General features: G+C 44.7%; 1 long non-coding RNA gene across 1 annotated transcript in view; it reads left to right on the top strand.

Annotated features, from left to right (window-relative positions):
* The first annotated feature begins 708 nt into the window (after positions 1-708).
* LOC120094274 (uncharacterized) overlaps positions 709-27160 on the top strand; it is a 38602-nt gene continuing 12150 nt past the window's right edge. The window contains exons 1-3 of the long non-coding RNA XR_005488509.2: positions 709-1027; positions 13421-13541; positions 14689-14828. This is a non-coding gene — a long non-coding RNA (uncharacterized LOC120094274). The remainder of the gene's footprint in view (positions 1028-13420; positions 13542-14688; positions 14829-27160) is intronic.

Here is a 27160-nt window from a genome sequence, read left to right as displayed (position 1 = left end):
TCGACTTGTCAGGCTTGGTACCAAACACCTCTACCCTCTGAGGCATCTTCCTCGGCCCCCAACTTTACCTTGTGGCACAGATTTTGAATCTATCAGTGTTGATTGCAGCACCTCCTTTGTAATTTCCTGACGTATGTGCAGGTATAAAACCCGATTTTAATATTGTTAAATGCACAGCAAATGGGAAACTGAAATAAACAATGACAAAAATAACAAAATAAAATAAAACGGGAAATCAAATAAGTTATTTCGATGCATCACATCCAAATAGAAGCCAACTTGCCACTTGGAATGTGCTGCTGCTGCTGCTGCAGATGATGGTGCTGGTGATGTCACCGCATGGGCACAGGCTTGGTGCTGATGTCACCGCATGGGCACAGGCTTGGTGCTGATGTCACTGCATGGGCACAGGCTTGGTGCTGATGTCACTGCATGGGCACAGGCTTGGTGCTGATGTCACTGCATGGGCACAGGCTTGGTGCTGATATTACTGCACGGGTGCAGGTTTGGTGCTGCATAGGGACAGGCTTGGTGATGATGTCACTGCATGGGCACAGGCTTGGTGCTGATGTCACTGCATGGGCACAGGCTTGGTGCTAGTGTCACTGGATGGCACAAGCTTGGTGCTGATGTCACTGCATGGGCACAGGCTTGGTGCTAGTGTCACTGGATGGCACAAGCTTGGTGCTGATGTCACTGCATGGGTACAGGCTTGGTGCTGGTGTCACCGCATGGACACAGGCTTGGTGCTGGTGTCACTGCATGGGCACAGGCTTGGTGATGATGTCACTGCATGGGCACAGGCTTGGTGCTGGTGTCACTGCTGTAGGCACAGGTTGGCTAACTTGAAGTGTGCATCAAAGGTTATCCTTTTTTCCCCAAACACAGGGAGACTTTAAGTGAGCTGAAGAACCCTCCATCCTCACTGGGCCCTGAGGGGTCCTTTGAGCAGTATTTGTTTCTGGACTCTACCTTGTTAACATCTGGAAATTAAAAACAGCACCGCCCAGGGCTGAGCTAGTACCTGGTAAGTAGGAATGTAGGTACTAAACTCTCAGGCTGTTTAGTTTTAGAGTGAAAGTCTGGAGGATTTAGAATAATGGTATTAAAAATATAAAATCAAGGAAATGAAGAGAAAAATTTATTTACTTACTTCCTTATGAGAATTTCATACACAAGTACTATATTTATGTTATTTTCCCTCAGCCGGTTTCCCCTCCAGCTCCTTCTGTGTCTCCCCACTTCCTCTCACATTTATGACCTTTTCTTCTTATTACTTATGTTTAGGGGAGGTTTTGGAGGCGGAGAGATGGCTCAGCAATGAGTACTTGCTGCTCTTGCAAATGCCCCCACATTGGTTGGCTCACAACTGCCTGTAACTCCAGTTCCAGGGTATCTGATGCCCTACTGGCCTTCTGGGCACACACACACACACACACACACACACACACACACTCACACATTCACACACATACACTCACAAACACACACTCACAAACACACACACACTCACACATTCACACACATACACTCACAAACACACACTCACAAACACACACACACTCATACTCACACACTCACACTCTCACATACACTCACACACACACTCATACTCACACACTCACACACACACTCTCACATACTCACAAACACACACACTCTCACACACACATTCACAAACACACATACACTCATACACACATACACACACTTACAAACACACACACTCATACACACACATACTCACAAATACACATACATATGCACATATACACACACTCTACACACACTCAGACACACACTCTCACATACACTCTCACCTACTCACAAACACACACTCTCACACACACACTCACAAACACACATACACTCATACACACATACACACACTCACAAACACACACACACTCATACACACACATATTCACAAATACACACACATATGCACATATACACACACATACACACACTCAGACACACACTCACACACATACACACTCATACACACACTCAGACACACATTCATACACAGAAACTAAACTACATCTTTAAAATATTTTTGAGACAGGATCTCATGTAGCCCAGACTGAGTGTCCACAACTGTCTGCGGCTAAGGAGCATCTTGAATTTCTGATTCTCCTGCATCCACTTCCCAAGTTGCTGCTACCACAGGCTTTCTCTACCAGACTGAGCCATGGAAGAAAATTATTAAGGCATTTTAAAAGATTTTTCACAGTCCCTCTCGGGAAATCAAACGTTATTCCACAAGCGATTTAGGGTTTCAGGCCAATTAAGTGACCAGACCTGAAGGGCACCTTGGGTGGGACCACACTGAGGGCAGAGAGGAGGAGGGGGCCTAGCTCTGGCTGGGCAGGGCCTTTCTGCAGAGATGCTGTTCTCTTTATACAGCTATAAAAATACCCCTCCCTGTGGTTCACAGTTCTCTGCTGGACTTGCCCTTAGAGACAGGGACTGCCACATTTTTTTTTTTTTTTGGTTCTTTGTTTTCGGAGCTGGGGACTGAACCCAGGGCCTTGCACTTCCTAGGCAAGCGCTCATACCACTGAGCTAAATCCCCAACCCCCCAAGGTCACATTCTTTCCTACAGGGTCTTGCATGACAGACAGCTGGCTGCTGTGGAGAGACCATAGCTCAACTTCAGGCAAAACTGAAGGGCCAGCGAAGTTGTAGAGCCCTGGTAGAACCCACCTGAGTTGTGAGTTGTAACTGCATGATAGGCTAGCCTTCTGCCTGCCAATTTGTCATTCCACAGCTGTCTGTGCCTGACAGCTGATCTCCTGAGAATTCTCCCAGGTAAGACTTCCACATAAAATTTCCCACCTCAGAATCTGATTGTGGAGAACTTAATCCAAAGACCACTGTCAGTGAGAGCCTTGGGTGAAGCGATAGAATTTCCCCCTATCACAGCACCAGCTCTCGGCACAATGCCTGGGAGGTCAATAGGAGGTCAATAAGCACTTGTTAAATGAGTGAATAGAGGGTAGGTTTGAAGAGGTCAAGAATGGCTAGCGTAATTCTGCCTGGGGATATTATTTGATTAGGATTTATGTGTGTGTGTGTGTGTGTGTGTGTGTGTGTGTGTGTGTGTGTGTGTGTGTGTGTCTGTGATGAATTTACACTTTCTCTGGTCTACATTTACTGCTCAGCCCCATACAGTCTCTATAATCTTGAGCCCATGCCTTCTCAGGAGATCAACTGTAGGGTACAGGGTTAGAAGGACAGATCGACAGACAGAAAGTTGACCTGTAAGACAATGACAGCTCATGACTCGGCTGGGTTCTGTGGGAGCTCTTCAACTTGGCTGACCTTTCAGAAGTTGAGCCTCCCTCCATACCTCCACACTGGCTAGCTGCCCACCCTCCCGCCTTCCCTACCCCTACCCCATTCACATTGTGTGGTTTTCTTGAGGCATTTTTAGGAGTTTCAAAGGAATTGGGAGATGCTGGTTGAGCCTCCTGATTGTCCTCCATGTTCCTCCCTGATAACATCAGTTATCGGTCTTCTGTCTTCCTGCTGGGGACTGGAGTGTGGCACTGGAGAGTGCAGTGTGGCTTTAGGGGACGTGGTTATGTATCTATGCATAAAATGACAACAGTTAGACTGAGCAAGGGGAGGAACACTTGGCTCCCTGGTTGTCCTAAGTTTCACTTTCAGGGTGTCCAGGAGCAAGCGTGGGGACGGAAGCATTACCATTTTAACGAGCCGGTCTCCCTGTAGTTTATGGCTTCCTCCCACCCACGGCAAATCTGATAGGCAATTGCTTTCCCTCTTAAGGTAGCCATTCTGGGATCTGAGATTGGGTTAGACACTCCTCCCCACTGCCAAGCGGCCTCATAAAGTCTGTAATGGCTCCTTCCTTTAATTGGAATTCCAGGCCATTAAGTAGTGGCCTAATTCGCCTGCCATAGACTGGTTCTCATACCGACTCTGGCAAAAGAAGCGAAGTAGATTTGGGTATGGGTCTCTTTTCCTTCCCTTCCCTTCCCTTCCCTTCCCTTCCCTTCCCTTCCCTTCCCTTCCCTTCCCTTCCCTTCCCTTCCCTTCCCTTCCCTTCCTTTTCCTTTCCTTTCCTTCCCTTTTTCTCCTACTCCCTTTGCTTTTGGGACAGGGTCTTATAATATAGCCCAGGCTAGCCTGGAACTTACTGTGTAGCCCAAGATTGCCTCAAGCTCTCAGCATTTCCCCTGCCTTAGCCTCTCTAGTGATGTGATTTCAGGGATTCACCACTGTTTCTGGCTTATCCCCCTTCTTTCTCTTTCTATGTATATACATATGTATGTATGTATGTTCATATGTATGTATGTATATGGATTCATGTGTATATGAGTGTATGTGGTGTGTATATTTGTACATGTGCTTGTGGAGGCCAGGGTCAGTGATAACGTCTAATTCCTTCTCTCTCTACCTTAGCTTTTGAGACAGGCTCTCTTTCTCTGAGCCTGGAGCTCATTGGTTCAGCTAGGATTGCTGCTCTCCCATCCCTGTCCTCTTGGTACTTGTGTTACAGACTGGCCTCTGCACTTTGCTTTTACGTAGGTGCTGGGAAATCCCGACTCAGGTCCTAGGGCTTGTGTGACAGGTATCTTACCAACTGAGCCATTTCCTCGGCCCCTTTGCTGTGTTTCTTAGAACAATTAAATGTGGTTTGGAGATGGACTCATGGAGGGGAGGTGGAGAAACACCACCAAGACAGAGCTGTAGAGATGTGAATGGAGCTGGGTCCTGGGAGGGAATTGTGTGCTCTAGAGGTGACTTAGGGAAGACGCTGTATAGAACCTGGATCAACTGGAGTCCCAAGGAAGGATGCTTTGGAATTGTTGTGTTGTGCAGAAGTCTCTGTAGCATGGGGCCGGGGGCTGGAGAGTAGACATCTGGGTGAGCAGAGGACATTTCTGACATCCAGCTCACAGCTCCGGGGCCGTTTTCCCATATAGAGAATCTCAGGGGACTGCACTGACCAGGAAAGCCTTAATCAGGAAATACAGTTCCTAGACCAGAAGGACCAATTCAGGAGGGGTCTGTATCCAGCAGGAGGGCAGTATCTGACCAACCTCCAAGCGGTTGTTGAGTTTTCTAAATGAGAGAGCCACAGAGGCCCCACCCACTGGAGTCCTTGCTTATGGTCCAAGTTTCCCCCCAGAGTCTGCCGTTGACATAGCAAAAACTCTAGCTGACATTTGATACTAGTCCCTGCCCACGGGCTGTCACTGTGTGAATCCCTTAGTCCTGCTAGATCCCTGGAACAAAGCTAATCTGCCACCTGACACCTGGGCTTGTCACCTTTCATTCCTGGCTCTGACTGCTGTCTCCGGGGAAATAAAGGAAAAGATTTCTCTTCTGCCCTCGTACCCTCCCGACATGTTATTCTACTCCCGGGCGTCTGTCCCAAAGGGCACGCAGCCTCACCACTCTGCTCCTCTGTTTTGTAGGTGCAAAACCATTTCCGAGGCGCTGACCTGTTCAGTTGTCAGTTTTAATTTTAGGGAGTAAAGAATCCCCATGACAATGAAACAAAAACCTTTTGCAAGCTCGCTCTCTCTCTCTCTCTCTCTCTCTCTCTCTCTCTCTCTCTCTGTCTGTTTCTCTCTGTCTCTCTTTGTCTGTGTCTCTTTGTCTGTGTCTGTGTCTCTGTCTCTCTCTCTCTCTGTCTGCCTATTTCTCTCTGTCTCTGTCTGTTTCTCTCTGTCTTTCTCTCTCTGTGTCTGTCTGTGTCTGTCTGTCTGTCTGTCTGTCTCTCTCTCTCTCTCTGCCTGTTTCTCTCTGTCTTTCTCTCTCTGTGTCTCTCTGTCTGTGTCTGTGTCTGTCTGTCTGTCTCTCTCTCTGCCTGTTTCTCTCTGTCTCTCTCTGTCTGTTTCTCTCTGTCTTTCTCTCTCTGTGTCTCTCTGTCTGTGTCTGTCTGTCTGTCTGTCTGTCTCTCTCATATATATCATATAGCCAGGCTTCCCTTGAGCTTGCAGTGTAGCCACAAACGACCTTACACTCCCAAATCTTCTCCCTCCATCCCCCTCTGTGTTGAGACTACAGACGTGCGCCAGTGTGTTCTGTTTTAGGGTTCAGGTCTCAAGCTTGGTCCATTCTAGGCAAGTAGTCCGCCAACTGCGTCATAGCCACAGCCTTAGAAGCTTAGGACAATTATTATTTTATGTGTAGAGGGGTTTTGTCTGTGCCCCACATGCACACAGTGCCCAAGGACACCAGAAAGGGGCATTGAATAACATGGAACTGGAGTTATAGACAGTTGTGAGCTGCCATTGGAAGCCAGCTCCTTTGGAGAGCAACCATTGCTCTTAACCTCGGCACCATTGGTGTCTCCACCCCTAGAAGCTGTTTCTGAATAGAAAGATTTTTTTTGAGCAAGTTTTTTTGGAGGGTTGGGGGAGAGAATCTGTTCACAATGGGACTTCAGGCATGAAGGCTCCAGGGAGAAGTATTTCGGGGTTGGGGACCTGTTTCTAGGTGCCCCCAACCTCTGCATTCACCCTGACCTGCCGAGAACGATAAGTTGCATCCTTAGCCGTGAACAAAGCAGATTCGTTGTTGGTCCGTGCCTGTAATCCCAGCATTGATGAGGTAGAGGCAAGAAGATCAGAGGTTCAAGTCCATCCGCAGCTATATAGGGAGATCAAGGTCAGCTTTGGCTACATGAAATCCTGCTTCAAATAAAAATACAAGAAAAAAATGCATGAACATGAAAAACATCAACTCTCACGATTTTCTTCCTATATCTCTAGTTAGCTGCTCTGGGTAAGACTGGACAACTTCATTGAGCTCCAAACCTTTTTTGTATGTATGACTGTGTGGTGCATATGTGTGTGTATGTATGAATGTGTGGTACATATGTGTATGTATGTATATATGACTGTGTGATGCATATGTGTGTGTATGTATGACTGTGTGGTGCATACGTGTATGTATGTATGATATGTGGTGCATATGTGTATGTATGACTATGATACATATATGTGTGTATGTATGATTGTGTGATGCATATGTGTGTATGTATGACTATGATGCATATGTGTATGTATGTATGACTATGATGCATATATGTGTGTAGGTATGAGTGTGTGATGCATATGTGTGTGTATGTATGACTGTGTGATGCATATGTGTGTGTATGTATGACTATGATGCATATGTGTATGCTACCCTAGGCCAGTTTAAGCAGGTGGAACAACATATATGGAATGAGAGTCTAAGGGACATGGAACCAGCATTACAGGAGTTAAAATCCAACTCTGGACAGCTGCCTACCATTCCAACAATGACCTACAACTCCAGCTCCTGGTGAGCTGTTAACCTCTTCTGGTCTTTGATGGCATCTACACTCATGTGCACCACCCATACAACATTCGCTATTAAAATAATAATAATAAGTAAATATTTTAAAAGTAAAATGATGAACACACACTCCCCCACACACCAAAACAAAACAAAAACCCCAAATCCATAAAAACCCTAAACTGAAACCATAACATATATTCAAAAGATAAGAAAAAAAAAGCCCAAATAAAGCAACATGAGGCAAAAAAAAATCTACAAAAAATGCTATTGAGTTTGTTTTGTGTCATCCATGTATTGCTGGGCATGGTGTATTACGTAAGCATGCTCAGTATACCCAGCGAGACTCTGTTAGAGACACTCGAGTTTCCTATGCACGTAGATGGCAATAGGTTCTCGGTTGGGGGTGGGAGCCCATGTTCATTTTCCTCTCTCAGCACTGGGACCTCATCTGTCCTAGACTTTTGCAGGCCACACATACATGGCCAGTCTCTGTGAATTCATGTGTGTATCGTCTTGTTCTATCTGGAAGACATTATTTCCTTCTTGTCATTTAATCCCCTGGTGCTCTTGTAAGACTTCTGCTTCCTCTTCTGCACAGTTCCCTGAGCCCTGAGGGGAGGGGTGTGATGAAGACATCCCATTTAGGACTGAGTGTTCCGGAATCTCCCTCTCTGCACACTGTCCAGGTGTGGGTCTCTGTTATTTCCCATCTACAGCAGGAGGGAACTTCTCTATGATGGCTGAGCACAATGGCTTTAGGAATCATTTTATTGACGTGTTCCTTTGGCAGAGCAGTAGTATACCTCTTCCTTCCTTGAGCCTTCCTTCCTTCTATGTTTTAAGATGTCTAAACAATTTACAGGGTTTCAGGGGGGCATATAGCAGAAGTAGAAGGTGAATGACAATCTCTCAGTGGCTTATGGGGGCATTGACTCTCTCCTTTCAAGGAAGAGGAAGCAGTGTTGCTCACGAGAGAGCCAGCGAGTCATATCCAGTATTGTTGCTGTTGGCTGGTTTGTAAACGTTTCTGGGAAAGCCAAGCTAGGATGGTGAGGTCGTGATCGGTGATGGATATGGTCAGGTGGTTCTGTGAGCTGGCATCCCATCCAAGGATGGAGGTTGGAAACTGAGAAACATCATCTTTCCAAGCCTCTCCCACCACCCCCTGCCTCCCATCAGCCTGGGCTTTGCAAAGTTGCTTCTGACAGTGAGATGCACGCAAACAAAAATAAGACTTTGTAGTCTAGGAGATTCTGAGTCTAGCTTTGTTTGAAGAATCATGGTCAGCAAAAGCTGTACAAATGCACTTTTAGAAGCTTCTGTGGCAGCTGGACTTCATGGACATTTCAGGGCCGCTGTGGCAGTAGCGGTGAGACACCTGGGCCACAGCTCATTGGCGTGTTTCTGAACTCAGTTGGTAAGTGCTTGGTGAGTTCTTTATATGGATGAAGAGTCAGGATACTTACCTCATCATTGTGGGCTGGCCTCAAGGATTCTGCTGCTTCTCCACCCTTGCTTTAGTGATCTCCAGGACTCCTTCCTTTCTGCAGTTTCCAGCACATGTGTGTGTTTGTTCCTGTAGGACGCCATGCAGAAAGACCCAAGCTTGAAAGCAGAGAACTCAAGTCAGAACGTCCCAGGTCTAATTAGCAGGCTTAGTTCAGGTTGGACAACTTCTTGAGCTTCAACTTTATCCTCTGTAGAGACTTGAGTCTTCCTTCATGATTTATCTAGGGGTTGCCATGGGAAACCATCATCAGCAACACCAGCCATCACTCATTTAAGAGAACTTATTGAGAATCGTCCATGTTGTAGGGTCCACATGAAGCTCAGTAACTCCCTAGAGGGGCTAAGTCAGTTTCTGCCCTTGGCCCTCCATGGGCCTCTATGAATCTTAGCAGGCAGACAAAATGCGGGAAAGCCTTGCAAACGCTCTAAGAGCTCACCACAACTCTCCACATCCTGAGATCTATCTCTGGAGTCAGCAGGGGTTGGGGGGAAGGAAATCTATTCTTAGGCCCATAAATAATTTAGGTCAGAATATTCCAGGTAGCATAGCATTATAGCTGAAAACAAACCCCAATTTGGATGGTTATGAAATGATTTCAATAAACATCACTGCTAAAAACACAAGCATTTTAATTAGCTCATCCGTAACTCTGCAGGGCCTGCTGAGATCTGAATATACATATATAGATCATAATATAGATCATCGTGAGCGTGCTTCTTACCGGTTACGTTTATCCTCTTTCCCATTGTTGGCGTCATATTGGGGGGCATTAAATTGTCTTCTACCTTTTGAGCACGTGAAGGCTCTATTTATTTGTGTCTCAAGGCTCATAAAAAAATAGGCACATTTAATTTTCTGTGGGATAGGGTCCAGGATGGTTTCACCACACCAAACTTCGTGAGAACTTCCTGTGTCACTTGACAGAGACCTATAGCTTCCTTGCTCCTGGGTTCTAGTGAGGTGCAGGGAAATGACCTAGGGTTCACAGTTGGTAGAGAGACTAGAGTACAAAGAACACACTACAGGGGAACTGTGTTTTCCCCAGGGCTCTCTTGAGGGACATAACCAACAGCAAAGGACAACTTATTAGCTTGGTCTAGGTAGTATGGCACACTGAAGGGCCTAGAACCTGCTAGGTGCTCACTCCATGAACTGGATGCTCTAGCAGTCCTAGTTTGATGCTGAAGGCTTGGAGGACTGCTGGACAGTCATTGGTTTTTGCTCTGTGCTAGAAGGTCAAAGAAGTTGGGTTTTCATGGCAGAGAAGAATGGAATTATCACTATCATCATCACCACCATCATCATCACCATCTTCTTCATTATCACCATCACCACCACCACCACCACCACCACCACCTTCTTCTTCATCACCACCACCACCACCACCATCATCATCATCATCACCACCACCACCATCATCATCATCATTATCATCTGTCTGCAGTCACTGCAAGATGTCAACAGAGTAGTCGAACTTGCCAGTAAGACACGAAGGCAAGCAGGCAGAAAGCAAAAGCTTTAGTTTCTTATATTTCCTTCTATCTGGGCTGCCACTGGAAGGTGCCAAGCACATCCAGGGTGGGTCTTCACACTTCGGTTAAACTGAATAAGATAATCCCTTATAGATTTCCTATTAGTTGATCCTAGATCCAGTCAATTGACAACAGAAATTGGTTCAACAGGGAGAAGGAAAATGAAGGAGAAACTTATTTTTCCAGGAAGGCTGGGCTCAGTTCTGCCCGAGGCTTTGTGTCTCTCTAACCTGGTTTTCTCAGCAACAGCTTATGACAGACTGATTTCTGCTCTACAGAGGGCGAAATCCAGGCTTGGCGAGTGATCTCTACACAGCTGTTTGCTTGTACCCTGAGCCTGGAACTCCAGTCTGGGAAGGAAAGATGGGTTAGGGCAGGGCTCTGTGTCTATTGCCTTGAGTAACTCTGGATGGTTCACTGGGCAGGTGAGGATCTTAGCAACAGATACAGATGAATGGAAAAGAGAATACAAGGCAGAACCAGGTTTGAGGCAGACACAGAAAGAGAGCAAAGACAAACAGACACCTCTGCCCCTTTAGAGACTCTGATGTGCCCTTCTATGCATAGACCCTCCTCATTTGGAAAGCAGTGATAGGAAGTCAACTCCAGCTTGTGGACCCTTCAAAGCTACAACGGAGCAAAGTGCATGGCCTACGGAATGCTCCTACTCTACGCTTCATACAGCACTGTTGTAGACAGCCATAATTAATTATCTCTTAGTGTTTCATGGTTGGACACAAATAGGCGTTTTTGTCTCTGTGTCAACCAGAGTCTTGGGCTGGTGCTGAGTCTAAAATGCCATTATTCATCCGAGGGAAAGTTAGCATTTCCTTCAAGATGTCCTCAAAACATGACATAGGAAGCTGCCAAAGCAATTCAGTTGGTAAAGAGCTTGCTTTACAGCCAACACGACCTGAGTTTGATTCCCCAGACACGGTGGTGTGTTTCTGTAATCCCAATGCTGGGAACCGGAGGCGAGCAGATTCGTGAGGCTCACTAACCAGCCAGCCTAGCCTTCTTAGCAAACCCGGTCTCCAAGAAGAGGGTGGGTGGTGCTGAAGGAATGACAGCTGGGGTTGTTCTTTGGCCTCCACATGTACATACGTGTGCAGCTGCACATATATGAACATGCATGCACATACTTGTACAAATGATGCATACAAAACAAAACAAAACCTAAACCAAACCCTGGCAGCTGAATGTTGAGGAGCCTTGTGGGAGGCTAAGCTTCCACACGCGGCTGTGCAAGTCCCACTTGCATCAGGCTCAGTAGGCTGATATAGTCACATGATCAAGTTCAAAGACAATGTAGTAGGGGACAAAGAGCACCAGCCAATGTGGTTTCCAGAGGGCCACTGCAAGGTAATAGTCGTCTACTCTGTCTCTGAGAAACGCTGTGGCTTGGCCTTCACCTGGAACTTCCTGTCTGCCAGCTACTTCTCCACCAAACCCTGTTAGAGTGTTCCTCTGAGCATTCGGTTAGCGAGTCAGTTTTGCCCACTGGTCTCGGTTAACTGTAGGCAGAACACAGTGCCAGGTGTGATGAACCACACAGGATAGAAAGACCCTGGCATCTGCCACCATGGGGCTGAAGGATGGCTCAGCAGTTAAGAACACTTGCTGCTCTTCCCAACGCCCTGGGTTCAGTTCCCGTCACCCATGACAGGCAATTCACAGCCCCCTGTAATTCAGAGCTAGGCAGCTTGATTCCCTCTTCTGGCCTCTGTGAGCAACTCCACACACACACACACACACACACACACACACACACACACACACACACACACGCAGAGAGAGAGAGAGAGAGAGAGAGAGAGAGAGAGAGAGAGAGAGAGTAGGAATGTGATGACTCACTGCAATGAACATTTGCTAGTGATGATGTGTGGACAGAGGGATACACTCTGGGACATGCTATGCCCTACTAATGGGATGCTTTTCTATGCGTGTGTGTGTGTGTGTGTGTGTGTGTGTGTGTGTGTTATTTGTGGGGGGTTGCAAGAATGGAAGGTGGATTTGAGGGAATGGGGAGATGAATGGGACTACATGATGTGAAACTCACAAAGAATAAAAAGTTACAAAAAGAAAATGTGTTTGCAGTGAGTAGAGAAATTCAGAGAAGCAGGGGGAACACGTGGGGTGGGAAGAAAAGTTCTGCTTCCTGTCTTTTTGCTGTCTCTTCCCTTTATTCCTTCATCTTTCTCCCCATCTGGTCTGTTCCAAGTCCAACCCCTTCTGGTCTCCTCCTCTTCGATGGGGTCATGATATTCCGCTAAGAATGAACCAGGCTTGTATTTTCAAACCATCTACCATTTTGATATGAACTGTCTTAAATCAACACAATAAGCACTCTGTTTTCTGATTCCCATGGGTCATGGACTGAGGGGTGGTCATGCTGGGTGGCTCCAAGGATATGAAAGTGTGGGGTGGGGGTAAGGCTTCATTCACCGGGCTGGAGATTTGGTGGTGCTGGCTTTTGGAGGGAGGCTGCCTCCTCTCTGTAGAGGCCACATATAGCATGGTCTCTTGGAGTGAGAACCATCATGACATGGCAGTTGGCTTTCCCCAGTACTCCAAGACAGCCAGAGCTTGATAGGACCTATTTTTTGGGAGGGTTCGGATCTCACTTTATAGCCGTGGCTGGCTTAGATTTGCTTTGTAGACAAGGCTGACCTCTGACTCACAGAGATGCACCTGTGTCTGCCTCTCAAACACATGCCTGGGGTCAGGGGCATGTGCCCCAATGCCTTGTGGAAAACATCCCTTTTATGAACAACTCTCAGAAGTCATATAGCACCATATCTGCTCTTTCCTTTTGCTCAAAGTGGAGCCTAGAGAATGGCCTGCTTTGAACAGGAGGTTGGATTAGTCTTACTCTCTCAGAGTAACAAAGTGACAAAGAACTTGCCGCCATTTTGAAGCTACCAATTTTGGGTTTTAGAAAAGGTATAGAGTCATTGAGCACTTTTCTTCTTCATTGGCTTCTGAGGAGGAGACAGTCCGTACCGTGGGTTATATTTCCATGGTGCAATGGACAATACCTCAGCTACGTATCTTCATTCACCTTCCCATGCAGGCTATTGCTGACCACAGCGACAATGAAGGGTGGCTCTCAAAAGCCAAAAGGCATTCTCAGTCAGGCAGTTTCCAGAGTCCAGGCCTCTTCTTCATGCAGGTGGACCCACACCCTTTCAAAGGTGAGCTTTCTTTGTTTGCCTTTCATGAACTGAAGTATATTTAGACAGAGGGCTTATTTTTTCCTTTCCCCCATGAGCTCTCTGTGGAATTCATTAGCTCTCATTTAGTAAAGAGCATCCCACATCTTAGGAGTCGGTTTAATTCCAGATCATCAGCCAATACTGCCACCCCCTCTAACCACATTCCGTGGAGGAAATCTGCGAAGATTAGAACCGAGAGGCTGTTGCAAAAATGCCCCAGAGCAGGGAGGTGTGAACTGGAGCACGGGGGTCTTCAGCTCTCATCTAGGGCATTAAGGATAGGCTCTGTCCGTTGGTAGTAATTGCTGGTGCTTCTGTGCTCATATTTTCCTCCTGAGTCTTCTTTTAAGCCTGAGGCTCCCTTAGGCTGAGTCCTGTTTGGCCACGTTGGTTGTCTGGAGTGAATGAGTTTAGTTCAGTAGGCTGGTCTGAGTTCCAGTCACAGCACTAGGAATGATATCATAGTCTAGGGAGAGTTCTGTAGATGATTCAGGCTTGAGAGTGGAATGAGGTCTGAGTGAACAGAGTTTCAGTTATTGATCTGGTGCTGAATGTCTTGATATCTTGTCAAATATCTGTTGGCATTGGCTTCCCCCTCGCCCCTGAGGGATGGGTGGGAAAGATAGACCAGAGGTATCCCACTGTCCTGAAATGTTCTATGTATGGAAGGAATAAAATCCCTGAAGGCCACGATGTCTCAACACCTAGACGGATATTCCACCTCAAGGTTAGTGATACGCTGAGGAGATGTCCTAGATGCCAACAAGGTGTCCTATGCAACCTCATGATAGGTCTCTTCTCAGACCCTGTGTGACTGTCTACAGAACCAATAGATAGTGGCTGCCTTCTCAATCTTGGCTGTCCTTTCTCCAAATGTGTCCTTCACCAAGAAGACCCTATGGGATTCCTTTGATGGCACTGACCATTGGTGACAGGAAACACTTAGCATGTCTTTCAGATGATGGGTTCTTGTCTCATGCCTGGAGGAATTTTAATTGGGATGCATAGACTTACCCTCAGTGTGGCCGCCAACATGCCTTGGGCTGAACTCTTGAGCTGAATAAAGGGGAGAAAACACCCAAGCCAAGCACTCATCTCTCCCTGCTTTTGCTTGTGATGTGGACAGGTGCCTCATGGGACTACCACCGTATCTTCCCCACCATGACGGTTGTACCCACTGAAACTGAGGGCCAGAACACACCGCTTTCCCACTAGGTTGCCTTTGTCAGATATTTTATCACAGCAACGAGAAAACCAACACAGCAGGTAAGTACTCCATATACCCATTAAAGAAGCAAATTGTAAAGTTCTGCAAATTGATGACGACACGCTTAAGACTTGGCTCATGGACTCTGCCATCTTTCTTCCTACCAGACTCCCCTTTGAAGCTGACTCCTTCTTTAAGCAACTCTGAGGTATTTTTTTAAAGGCTTGTTTATAGATGACAATCTTATCTCTATTCCCTTGTAATGGCAAGGCCTAGATACATAGATATCACAGATCATGTACAAAAACTGGGTCGTTTTCAAATTGATTTATGGGATTTGTCCAAGGGCAGGGCCATGTAGAAGTCTTGGCTCAAGATTTAAAAGGAGATATATCCTTACTGGTTCAGGATATTGTAATGCCAAGTGATGTTTCAAAAGTTTTACTTTTTTGTGCAATCCTCATAAATTCATTTTACTGTCAAAAGTCAGATTTGACATCAGGGAGTTAATCAAAGCAGGCATTTAAAGGAGGTTTGGTGTTAGTGATTGGGGTCATGCTGATAGCAGCCACCCCCACCTCTGCTCACATTGATGGGTGATTTATAGGGTCAGTACTACTGACAGAACAAAACTTAATTATCTGCAGCTGGCAAGAGTGTCTAGTGAGAGACTCTGCACTCTTTTAACTCTTAAGCGTACATACATAAAGACAGTCAGACATATATATAATGTACATACATATAGACAGACACAGACACACACACACCACAAACATGTATACACACATATATGTATAGAAATATACACACACATATATTTGCATGCACACACATACATATATACCACAGACATGTATACACACATATATGTATAGAAATATACACATGCATATATTTGCGCGCGCACGCGCGCGCACACACACACACACACACACACACACACACACACACACACACACAGAGTGGATGAAGCAAATCCCAAAAGCCACAGATACACATTTGGTAGATAAGTCCACAGATACACATTTGGTGGTTGGGACAGAGCCCCAAAAGCCACACTTTATTTCTTCTCTCAGTCTCTCTTATACTTTCTTAGACAAAAGTTCTTAAAAAATTACCTCATAGATAAAATGTTACACAGAAGAGGAATTATAGAAGGATGTTAATAGTAAGTTCAAAGCATTGTTTCACTCTATAAGTTCATTATAAGTTCAAAGCAACAGTTTCACATGACTTCCCTTTATCATGGTGCACACCTGTGGCTTCATACTTGGACCTGACCTTGAATGAATGTTTGTCCTTGGTCACAAATTTATCCTGAGCCTATTCTCTTAATGTAATTTATGAAAGCTCATTGTATTCCTTCTTATGTAGCCTTTACTTACTATTCTATGAGGAGTAACTAACTTTTTTTTTTACTTATTTTTGGCAAAACAGCTCCTTAAACTTTCTTCTTAAATTGATTTGAATAAAAATCAGGAAAGTTACAAAGCCATTAATTCATCAAAACAGCATTAATTAATGAAAATTCATCTTCATGTCAATCTGTAGGAAATCTTCCCAATAGGGTTGGGTAAATACCCAAGAAATCATTAAGCTATATAATGGTGGCAGGAAAGGCATATCAGCAGTGAGAACAATTCTGGATGAAGTCTCTGAGGTCCTTGCTTCTCCAGAGCATACCCATGGCAACCATACAAAACTGTGAGCCATCTCTAGGAAACTCACTTGATTGCCATAACCTTTCCTGGATGGCTCCTGTCAACTGTTATGATTATATTATTTGTGTCCTCAAAAAGAGTAATACACATTTAATTGATTTTGAACTTAATATGGTTGTTTATTTCAATGTCTTCACTTTCATGTCTTTTCTTTGCCACTAAATTTTGTGACATGAATCCCAACGTGATTTGCCTAATAGCTGAAAGGGCAAAAAGAAGACATCTTAGTTGTCTGGGAAGCTTTCCAATTTCGTATCTTAGATGATACATGGGTTTGAAGAGTCACATGGTTCCACCTCTTGAAAGATGCTTTCTTTAAAGCTCCGCATTTGTCTTATTATTTAAGAAGATCATTCCACAATTTCACCATGTCCCTCTATAGAGTGTCAAGTATTCAGTGGCTTTCTCAGGTCCTCTTTCCTTATATGACTAGTAATGGATCCATGTTGTTGCTTTGTGTGTGTGTGTGTGTGTGTGTGTGTGTGTGTGTGTGTGTATGTGTGTGTGTCTGTGTGTGTGTGTGTCTGTGTGTGTGTGTGTGTGTGTGTGTGTGTGTGTGCTTGCTCTTTGTCACTTTCGATGGTTATCTTGTTGCCATGTTGATGGAACCTGGAACGAGTTAAGAGACACAACTCTAGGTAAGTTTGTGAGGATGAGCCTAGGAGGGAGTCACTGAGACTTCCTCAGAGTGGATAGCACCCCCAGAAGGTGACCCAGATGTAAAGGTCCTAAGAGAAAGATGCCTGCTTGCTTACCTCTGCATCTTGCTGGTGGGCCACACCCATTCCTGCTTCCACTGCTATCCTCTGCTGCTATCAGACTAGCTTCTCTGTCCCTCTAGGGTGGACTGAAGAACAGCATCTTAGTCACTGTTCATTGCCGCGAAGAGGCACCATGACCCAGGCAACTCTTATAAACATTTAATTGGAGGCTGGCTTACAGTTTTAGAGGATTCATCCGCAATCATCATGTCAGGATCATGGCTGCATACAGATAGGCATTAGAAAAATAGCTGAGAGCAACATCTTGGATCTACAGGTAGAGAGAAGGGGGCGGGGGAGGGAGAGAGACAGAGACTGAGACGGAGAAGGAGAGGGAGAGAGAGAGAAAAACTGACTGATTTTGGGCTTGACATGATGAGCATTTGAACTTTCAGTAACGCACTTTCTCCAATAAGGCCACACCTCCTATTTCTTTTATAATATGTTCAAATGGCACCACTCCCTGGCGACTGAGCATTCAATATGAACCTATGAAGGCTGTTCTTATTCAATTCACCACGAAGAGTGAGTGACTCTCCAGTCTTTGGCACTGGATTGGGATCGTTGAGGCTTTCAGCTTCATGGGCTGAAGAGCTACTGGGTTTGCAGCAATACATCGCCCAATTACAGCACAAAATTTGATCACAGTGGTATATTGTTTTTTATCTCTTGATGCATAACACATTACTCCCAAACTGAATGCTATTTCCTTGTTTCTGTGGGTCAGGTATTTTAGCAGGTCGTATGCTTCAGAATTTTGCTTACATGGTTACCATCCAGGTGTCAGCTAGGGGTAGAGTTGTTGGGGTTCAGGAATTGCCTCACAAACACTGATCTCAGTCAGACAGGGAGAGTTTATTGAGCACACGCCCCAGGACTGATCAATTAGGACCATGGTCCAGATTCAGGAACTGAATTCTGACATTGAGTTAAGATCCTTCATGTTTTTTAAGCCTAAAATCCACAAATGTCTTTGCCAAGTTATCCCACCACTTAGGATTTAGGGATAGGGGATTTCCTTAGAAACATGTCTTTGTTATGCATTTATCCTTTTTTCATTGGTTGGGGTATTCAACTGTAGCAGGGGACTTATCTAACATTGATGACTTAACTGGTTTACCAGGATGGGAATTGTCTTGTCTAACTTCAGTCTTAACTTGCCAACCAAGGATGTCAGTTACCCATGCACATGTCTCTTTCTGCCAAGTAGGATGTCAGTTCCCAGGGTGGTCTTGGGAACTTTACTCGACCCCTATTCAAAATGGAAATCTTATTTTAAATAGATGCAGTTATCTTCTTATGTTGGGGTCCATCCCATGGTTATCTTATAAAGGCAAATACCATACGAGCTTAGACATAGGTGCAGGAAGTGCTGTTGGGTGGTTGGCTCAAGTCTAAGCTTATTGTGGGTAACGATACAAAATAATTCTACTGACTTCTATCATGATTGGTTTCCATTACATAACAGAATATGTAATGAGCTTGGGCATGAGAAAGTTTCCCAGTAACATCAGAAACAACATATGAGAAAATTTCCTTATAATGGCAGGCTAGCCATGGAACAGTTAGGCCTTAACATTCTATCTAGGGCTTCACACAATCACCTTAAGGATCAGACAGAGCAGGCTTTATCTCCAGACTTATTGGTATGATTGTGTTTCTCTTGGGCTACTGAGTTGAAAGCCTGAATTACTCATTGGCGCTTGACAAAAGGTTGCCTACAGCTCTTTGCAAAGTGGCTCCTTTGACTAACAAGTATGTGAAGAGGGCAATCGTGAAGATGTGAAATCCAGAGTGAGAGCAAGCGCAAGGGAGGCCAGGTGTGGTGGAGCACACTTAATTCTCATCCCTGGGAGGCTGGAGGTGTTAGCAAACACTTTCAGTTACAGCACATGGGAGGCAGAGGCAGAGGCAGAGGCAGGTAGATTTCTGAGTTTGAGGCCAGCCTGGTCTACAGAATGAGTACCAGGACAGCTAGTACTATATAGTGACACCTCGTCTCAGAAAGAGAGAAAGAGAGAGAAGGGGTTTCAAGAGGGGAGGGGGCTATCTCTATGCTGGAAGCCAGTTCTGTAACCTAATCATGGAGGTGACAGTTCATTACCTCTACTGTTTCTCTTGGTTATAAGTGAGTTAACAGGACCAATGCACAGAATCAGAGGGAGAGAGCCCCAAGAGTCCATTAACATTAGGAGACAAGGATCATCTCGAGCTGCATCACAGACTATCAGTCACAAATACCATGTACGGCATGACATTTACTGGGTAGGAGCTATTTGCAGGCACTCTCCTAAGGCCTTTCTATGAAGCCTGTGATTCAACCCTTACAAAATTCTACTGAAGAGATACTCTTTCCATCTCCATTTTAGAGATATTAACAGAAAGGTTCAATAACTAGTAAGTGTAGGAGGCTGTCAGAAGTAGGTCTGTGCTCTGGGTGTGGTCAGATGTAATGCCTTTGGTTCTCCAAAGAGAGGGAGCTCTTAGCCTAGGCTCTGCAGGACAGGAACCTGGTAGGTACTGAGTAGTTGTTGAATAAGTAAAGGAAGGAAGGAAAGGGAGAAGGGAGGAAGGAAAGAAGGGAGGAAAGGAGGGAGGGAGGGAGGAAGGAAGGAAGGGAGGAAAACAGACCTGAATTACATTCTAGCTACTTTTTTTCACTCTCTGGTCCTGAGCCTTGACCCTGACTAAGTAATAGAGCCATTACTGTGTGGTCAGCTAAGGCTCAATTATATTTACTAATCAAGAGGGTCCCTACTTTCAGGTGTAGGACTCGAGAGGAGGGACGTGGTACTGTTAACTGTTTACACTTGGACTTCGTTACTACTTCAGACTTCAGAGGATGTCCCACAGTCTGAATGCTATGATGAGAGACACACCTGTCTAGTCACAGTGAACATCATAGGGGCATTTAGAAGGTGGGTTTGGTATGGTTGGTAGAGTTTTTGATCAGCTTTCTGCTACCAAAAAAAAAAAAAAAAGACAAACAAGATTATTTTTTTTTGTTTTTTTCAGTTACTACTGTACTTTATTGTGTTCAACCAAATCACCATGTTACAAAAATAGCAAGCTGCCATAATAAAAAATAACGCTCCTCTATCCAGCACCAGATAGCATCATTTTACTTTCAAGCCTAGAAATTGCACACTTGTATATAAACCAACCGAAGATGAGGATTGTGAGTTCATCTTGGTGGATTTTTCCTTTGCTGAATATGAAGTGTCCTTCCTTATTTTTTTTGATGACTTTTAATTGAAAATTGATTTTATTTGATATTAGAATGGCTACTCCAGCTTGCTTCTTCTGACCATTTGCTTGGAAAGTTGTTTTCCAGCCTTTCACTCTGAGGTAGTGTCTGTCTTTGTCTCTGAGGTGTGTTTCCTGTAGGCAGCAGAATGCAGGGTCCTCATTGTGTATCCAGTTTGTTAATCTATGTCTTTTTATTGGGGAGTTGAGGCCATTGATGTTGAAAGATATTAAGGAATAGTGATTATTGCTTCCTGTTATATTCATATTTGGATGTGAGGTTATGTTTGTGTGCTTTCATTCTCTTTGTTTTGTTGCCAAGACGATTAGTTTCTTGCTTCTTCTAGGGTATAGCTTGCCTCCTTATGTTGGGCTTTACCCTTTATTATCCTTTGTAGTGCTGGATTTGTAGAAAGATATTGTGTAAATTTGGTTTTGTCATGGAATATCTTGGTTTCTCCATCTATGTTAATTGAGAGTTTTGCAGGATACAGTAACCTGGGCTGGCATTTGTGTTCTCTTAAGGTCTGTATGACATCTGTCCAGGATCTTCTGGCCTTCATAGTTTCTGGCGAAAAGTCTGGTGTGATTCTGATAGGTCTGCCTTTATATGTTACTTGACCTTTTTCCCTTACTGCTTTTAATATTCTTTCTTTATTTTGTGCGTTTGGTGTTTTGACTATTATGTGACGGGAGGTGTTTCTTTTCTGGTCCAATCTATTTGGAGTTCTGTAGGCTTCTTGTATGTCTATGGGTATCTCTTTTTTTAGGTTAGGGAAGTTTTCTTCTATGATTTTGTTGAAGATATTTACTGGTCCTTTGAGCTGGGAGTCTTCACTCTCTTCTATACCTATTATCCTTAGGTTTGATCTTCTCATTGAGTCCTGGATTTCCTGTATGTTTTGGACCAGTAGCTTTTTCTGCTTTACATTATCTTTCACAGTTGAGTCAATGATTTCTATGGAATCTTCTGCTCCTGAGATTCTCTCTTCCATCTCTTGTATTCTGTTGGCGAAGCTTGTATCTACAGCTCCTTGTCTTTTCTTTTGATTTTCTATGTCCAGGGTTGTTTCCGTGTGTTCTTTCTTGATTGCTTCTATTTCCATTTTTAATTCCTTCAACTGTTTGATTGTGTTTTCCTGGAATTCTTTCAGGGATTTTTGTGTCTCCTCTCTATGGGTTTCTACTTGTTTATTTATGTTTTCCTGGAATTCTTTCAGGCATTTTTGTGATTCCTCTCTGTAGGCTTCTACTTGTTCTCTAAGGGAGTTCTCCACGTCTTTCTTGAAGTCTTCCAGCATCATGATCATATACGATTTTGAACCTAGATCTTGCTTTTCTGGTGTGTTTGGATATTCCATGTTTATTTTGGTGGGAGAATTGGGCTCCGATGATGCCATGTAGTCTTGGTTTCTGTTGCTTGGGTTCCTGCGCTTGCCTCTCGCCATCAGATTATCTCTAGTCTTACTTTGTTCTGCTATTTCTGACAGTGGCTAGACTGTCCTATAAGCCTGTGTGTCAGGAGTGCTGTAGACCTGTTTTCCTGTTTTCTTTCAGCCAGTTATGGGGACAGAGTGTTCTGCTTTCGGGTGTGTAGTTTTTCCTCTCTACAGGTCTTCAGCTGTTCCTGTGGGCCTGTGTCTTGAGTTCACCAGGCAGGTTTCTTGCAGGGGAAAAGTTGGTCCTACCTGTGGTTCCAAGGCTCAAGTTTGCTCGTGGGGTACTGCCTAAGTCCTCTCCGCGGCGGCAGCAACCGGGAAGATCTGCACCGCTCTTTCCGGGAGCCTCCGTGCACCAGGGTTCCAGATGACGTTTGGTGTTTTCCTCTGGCGTCTGGATGTGCACAGAGTGCAGTCTCTTCTGGTTTTCCAGGCGTGTCTGCCTCTCTGAAGGTTTAGCTCTCCCTCCCACGGGATTTGGGTGCAGAGAACTGTTTATCCGGTATGTTTCCTTCAGGTTCCGGTGGTGTCTCAGGCGCAGGAGTCCTGCCGCTCCTGGGCCCTCCCCTACGGGAACCCAGAGGCCTTATACAGTTGCCTCTTGGGCCAGGGATGTGGGCAGGGGTGGGCAGTGACAAACAAGATTATTTAAGTGCTTCTAATTTTCTATGCCCAAAACACCAAAAAAGGAATAGCTTATGATCGTTAGAAATTGATGTCTTATCTATCCAAAGCTGGAAACCTGAGGTAGAGATTGATCTTGTGGGGCTGAGGAGAGGGCTCGGCAGGTAAAGATAAAAGCATTCTCTGTGCAAGCCTGACAGACCACGTTTGATGCCTGGAGCATCTTAATGACAATGTGGGAGAGACCTGACTGCCAAAGGTTGTCGCTTGATGATTCTGTGTTTGGTGAAGCTCTGCTCTCCATCCCATAGGTGTGCATCTATATGATGAAGGGTTGTGATGGTTTGTATATGCTTGGCCCAAGGTGTGGCACTATTAGGAAGTGTGGCCTTGTTGGAGTAGGTGTGTCACTATAGGTGTGGGCTATAAGACCCTCATCGTAGCTGCCTGGAAGTCAGTCTTCCACTAGGAGCCTTCAGCTCAAGTTGTAGAACTCTAAGCTCAGTCTGCACCACATCTGCCTAGATGCTGCCATGCTCCCACATTGATGATAATGGACCACACCTTTGAACCTATAAGCGAGCCCCAAATATATGTTGTCCTTTGTAAGAGTTGCTTTGGTCACGGTGTCTGTTCGCAGCAGTAAAATCCCTAACTAAGACAAGGGTAAAGGCCTCTTTTTCACAGGGCATTATTCCCTTTAATGAGGACTTTGCCCAGTGACTTGATCAACTTCTGAAGACCTTACCTCTAAATATTATTTGAGAATAAAGCTCTCAATTTATGAGTTTGCAGCAGGCCATATAGGCATTTGGATCATGGTAGGGGATAAAGTGAAGAGATAAATGACTCATTGAGAGGGACATAAACTGATGTGTGCCCAAGGCTAAATTAATTAAGGAGAAATGGATAATGGGAACGAATGAGGCTCCTTTTGAATCCTGCCAGCCTTGGCTCCATGATCCTTTTCTGCTTCTCTTCACAGCCAGGGCTCAATCCATTGGCTCCTTTGGGACGATTTGTCCTTGAGGTTCTATTTGCACAATTGACCTCTGCCATCATTTATTGGTTTTGAACTAACCTTTTAGATGTTGTGGGGTGTCACCTGTATGTGGGCATCATCATCTCTTGTTTATAAATAAGGAAATCAGGCATAGAGAATTTGCCACAGGGGACTTTTCAGGGTGTTGTATCCATCCAGCAAGCGGGACCCTCTTAGATTTTCCGATGCTAAACTCTGAATTCTTTGTACTCCTCCATCTTCTTTGGGTTGGGTCCCCAGAGTCATATTGAGGAGTGCTCACTGTATAGCTTCTTTTATTGCATAGTCCCATCTGGGATGTGCTGTGCTGGTGGATGAGGCTGTTGATGTTGCAAGAGGAGGTGCTGTAAGACTAGAGATGCTGTGGTCCTTCCCTCAGCCTGTAAAGAAACGAGGTACTACCCAGTGATTCCATAATGTGAGAACCTAAAACACAGTTATGGCTATGAAGCTCATGACTAGGCCCTGCATGGCTGGACCTGCTCTACCCTGTTAATCTCTTCATTCTCCTAATAAAGGGATGTGTCTCTTGGTGACAGAGGCTGTTGTCCTGGGGAAACATAAGGAGCCAGATGGGAACTGGAATTCATCTCTCTTTTAAGTTCCTGAATGCAGAAATAATGCAGCCAACTGCCTCCCACTCCAGATGCTGTGCCTTCCCCCACTGTGATGGACTCTATGGCTTTGAATCATGAGACACAATAAACTCTCCCTGCCTTAAGTTGTGTCTCCTCAGGTATTTGGTCAGATTAATGAGAAAAGTAGTGAGCATAAATATCTATTTCATCCATTTTGTCCCAGCATGTTTTCTGTTTTATTACCAGGAGAGCAAGTGGGTGAGTGGGTGTCTTAGCCTAGACTGAATTTCATGTTTGCTCTGACTCGTGCTTCCCTGCTGTGAGCTGGCTTAAAACAACAATCAGAAAAGGAGAAATGGGCTTTTGATAGATACGACTGAGATTTATAAGAAGCATTCAGCAGACTTCCAATGGGCCTATACCATGGTCAGGCTCTTGGGCTGGGAGGGTGACTTGAGGGATAAAGTCTCAACTGTATAAAGGCTCAAACTGTCCCAATGGACTTTCTAGTCATCCTTTCTCAAGCCAGTCCCCTGGTGACCCTCGGTTACCTTGCTACCCAAATGCATTTACCACAGAGGGATCCTTCATCCTCTCTCCAGTCCTGAGTAAAAAACGTTTTGGACATTTGGCCTAGCAGTCTGTTGTGATGTGATGTGGAAATTGTCACCCATGAGCAAAGGTGCAAAGAAAGCAATCATGATTCCTGTTGTGTCCGAGGATGCTCTCAGAACCCAGTAGCCTCTTTTGCATTCTTAAAGGTGATTCCCTGTGACTCCCAGGGAGCCATGGTCCTCAGCACCAGGTGGCTACCATGCCTGCCCTTTATGCTTGTCATGTGACACTACACTTACAGTGGATTCTCAAGGTCTAGTGTAGACATCTTGAGAGCTTTTCAGAACAAAGAAACTGTTCTAGTCTTAACATCCCAGTGCCTGCTGGCTGAGTGATTGGGAGATCTGGTAGACCTCTGACTTGCATTTGGGTAGCAAGGTAACAGAGGGTCACCAGGGGGCTGGCTTGAGAAAGGATGACTAAAAAGTCCATTGGGACAGTTTGAGCCAATATGTAACTTACTGTGTTTACTCAGTTACTCAACAAGGCTTAATCAGGCCAGTCAAAATCTATCTAATGAGATTTTAAAATAATATCTCCTCACAGATCATTGCGAGGAAGTATTTATGGAGGAATGAGTCATTATTTATTGTTAAACTTAAAGGACTTTTGGGGGTTATAAATAAACTCTTCATCATCCAGTCAAAAGTAATAAAGCTCGTGACTTTTCGGTTCCAAAGAATTATGTCCCAGCTTGCTTTTTCCTGCCATTCAGTTTATATCTAGCTTTGTCTCACCCACCACCAGTTGGTGGGTGTTTAAGAAGTGAAAAATAATTTTAATATTAATGCCAAGGTGAAATAGAATTAATTTGGTAAATCTGCTACTTACAGGAGCATGGGAAAAATACCGAGACAGTATAAAGGTTTTTTTTTTTCTGAGTTATCTTTTGTTTTTAATTATTTCTGTTTCATTATACTTTTATTTTCATTGGTGATTACATATCTTTTAAAACCAAGCTAGAAAAAAAGTAGAGTAAATAAAGGGCTGAAGTAGAATAAAAAATATTAATTAATTATATAGCTTTGTATTCTATTATTGGTGTCTTCATCCATCCATCCATCCATCCATCCATCCACTCATCCATCCACTCATCCGTCTATCCATCCATCCATCCATCCATCCATCCATCCATCCATCCATCCATCCGTCTATCCATTCATTATATCCAAACACCATCCAAAATATGGCCAGGGTTTCAGGTAGTATTGAAGTTATGGGATGGATAAGTCCATTATGGATGACTCCTCTGTTACTATTTAATAGTACACATCTTCTCTACCCACCTCTCTCAGTTATGACAATGACTCTAGGCTTTTTCAAATATTCCTCTGGGGCAATACGTCTTCTAGTTCTAAATGAGTCCCACACTCCATTGTACCTACTGGAGGTCTCAGCAGGAACTCAATGTTTTATTTGCATTTTCCTGTTTCCCGTCTCCCACTGAAATATGGCCATTCCTTGGTTGTCTCAAGTAAGGGCTGTTTTTCATTCTTCGTCTTAACTATCTGGAACCAGGTGAAGCTAGTGTCCTTTGGGCCCTCTGGTGCACACATTTTCCCATACTACCCATAATACCTGCTCTTGTGACATGCACGATGCCTGGGAATATTGTTCTTTCTACTACTCAGTGCCTCATCAGGTGCCGTCTATCTACAATCCTCTTCCACAGGAGAATTTGGTACTTGGCTCAACTATCTTCCTCTTCCAAATGCCATCCGTATCCTCAAGGCCTTATGCACCCATAGCAATGGCTCACACAAAATCATTGTCTCCTGACACCAATCTAGGTCCAAGCAGCTCTGCCCTAAGGCAGTGGACACTACAGAGGCGAGGAGCTACAAAAAAAATAAACAGAGAAACAAGAAAATCTCACTTTGAGAGTTGGTCCTGAAGAAGTAAATGGACTATTGTGGGTGGGGAGTGACAGAGCTGGGGACTTAGAAGGGTGAAGAAAGCTTTCCTGTGATTTTGAAATGTTGAGCCAAGTCTTAAAACGTGCAAAGGGGTTGTGATGATTGCTCTAGTTGTCCATTGATGTAGCCTAGAATCTGCTGGGCAGAAAGTCTTCATGAGGGGTGGTTTAGATTAGCTCAGCCTGTGGTCATGTCTGAGGGGGAATTGTCTTGATTACCTTAACTGGTGTGGGAGGACCCAGCCGTGGGTGGGACCACTTCCTGGGCTTGGGTTCTGGACTGTATGAGAGTATAGAAAGGAGGCTGAGGGTGAGCCTGCGTACATTCATCCCTCTCCGCTCTCGACAGTGGCTGTGGTGTGACGAGCTGCCTCAAGTTCCTTCTGCTTTAACTTTCTTGAAATGATGCATTCTGTGCCATTACCTGGGTTTGTGAGCTAAAATGATCCC

This window comes from Rattus norvegicus, chromosome 8 (genome assembly GCF_036323735.1).
Source record: "Rattus norvegicus strain BN/NHsdMcwi chromosome 8, GRCr8, whole genome shotgun sequence".
NCBI lineage: Eukaryota > Metazoa > Chordata > Mammalia > Rodentia > Muridae > Rattus > Rattus norvegicus.
The sequence above is the reverse complement of the archived record's forward strand: the minus strand, read 5'-3'. Positions and strand labels throughout refer to the sequence as shown.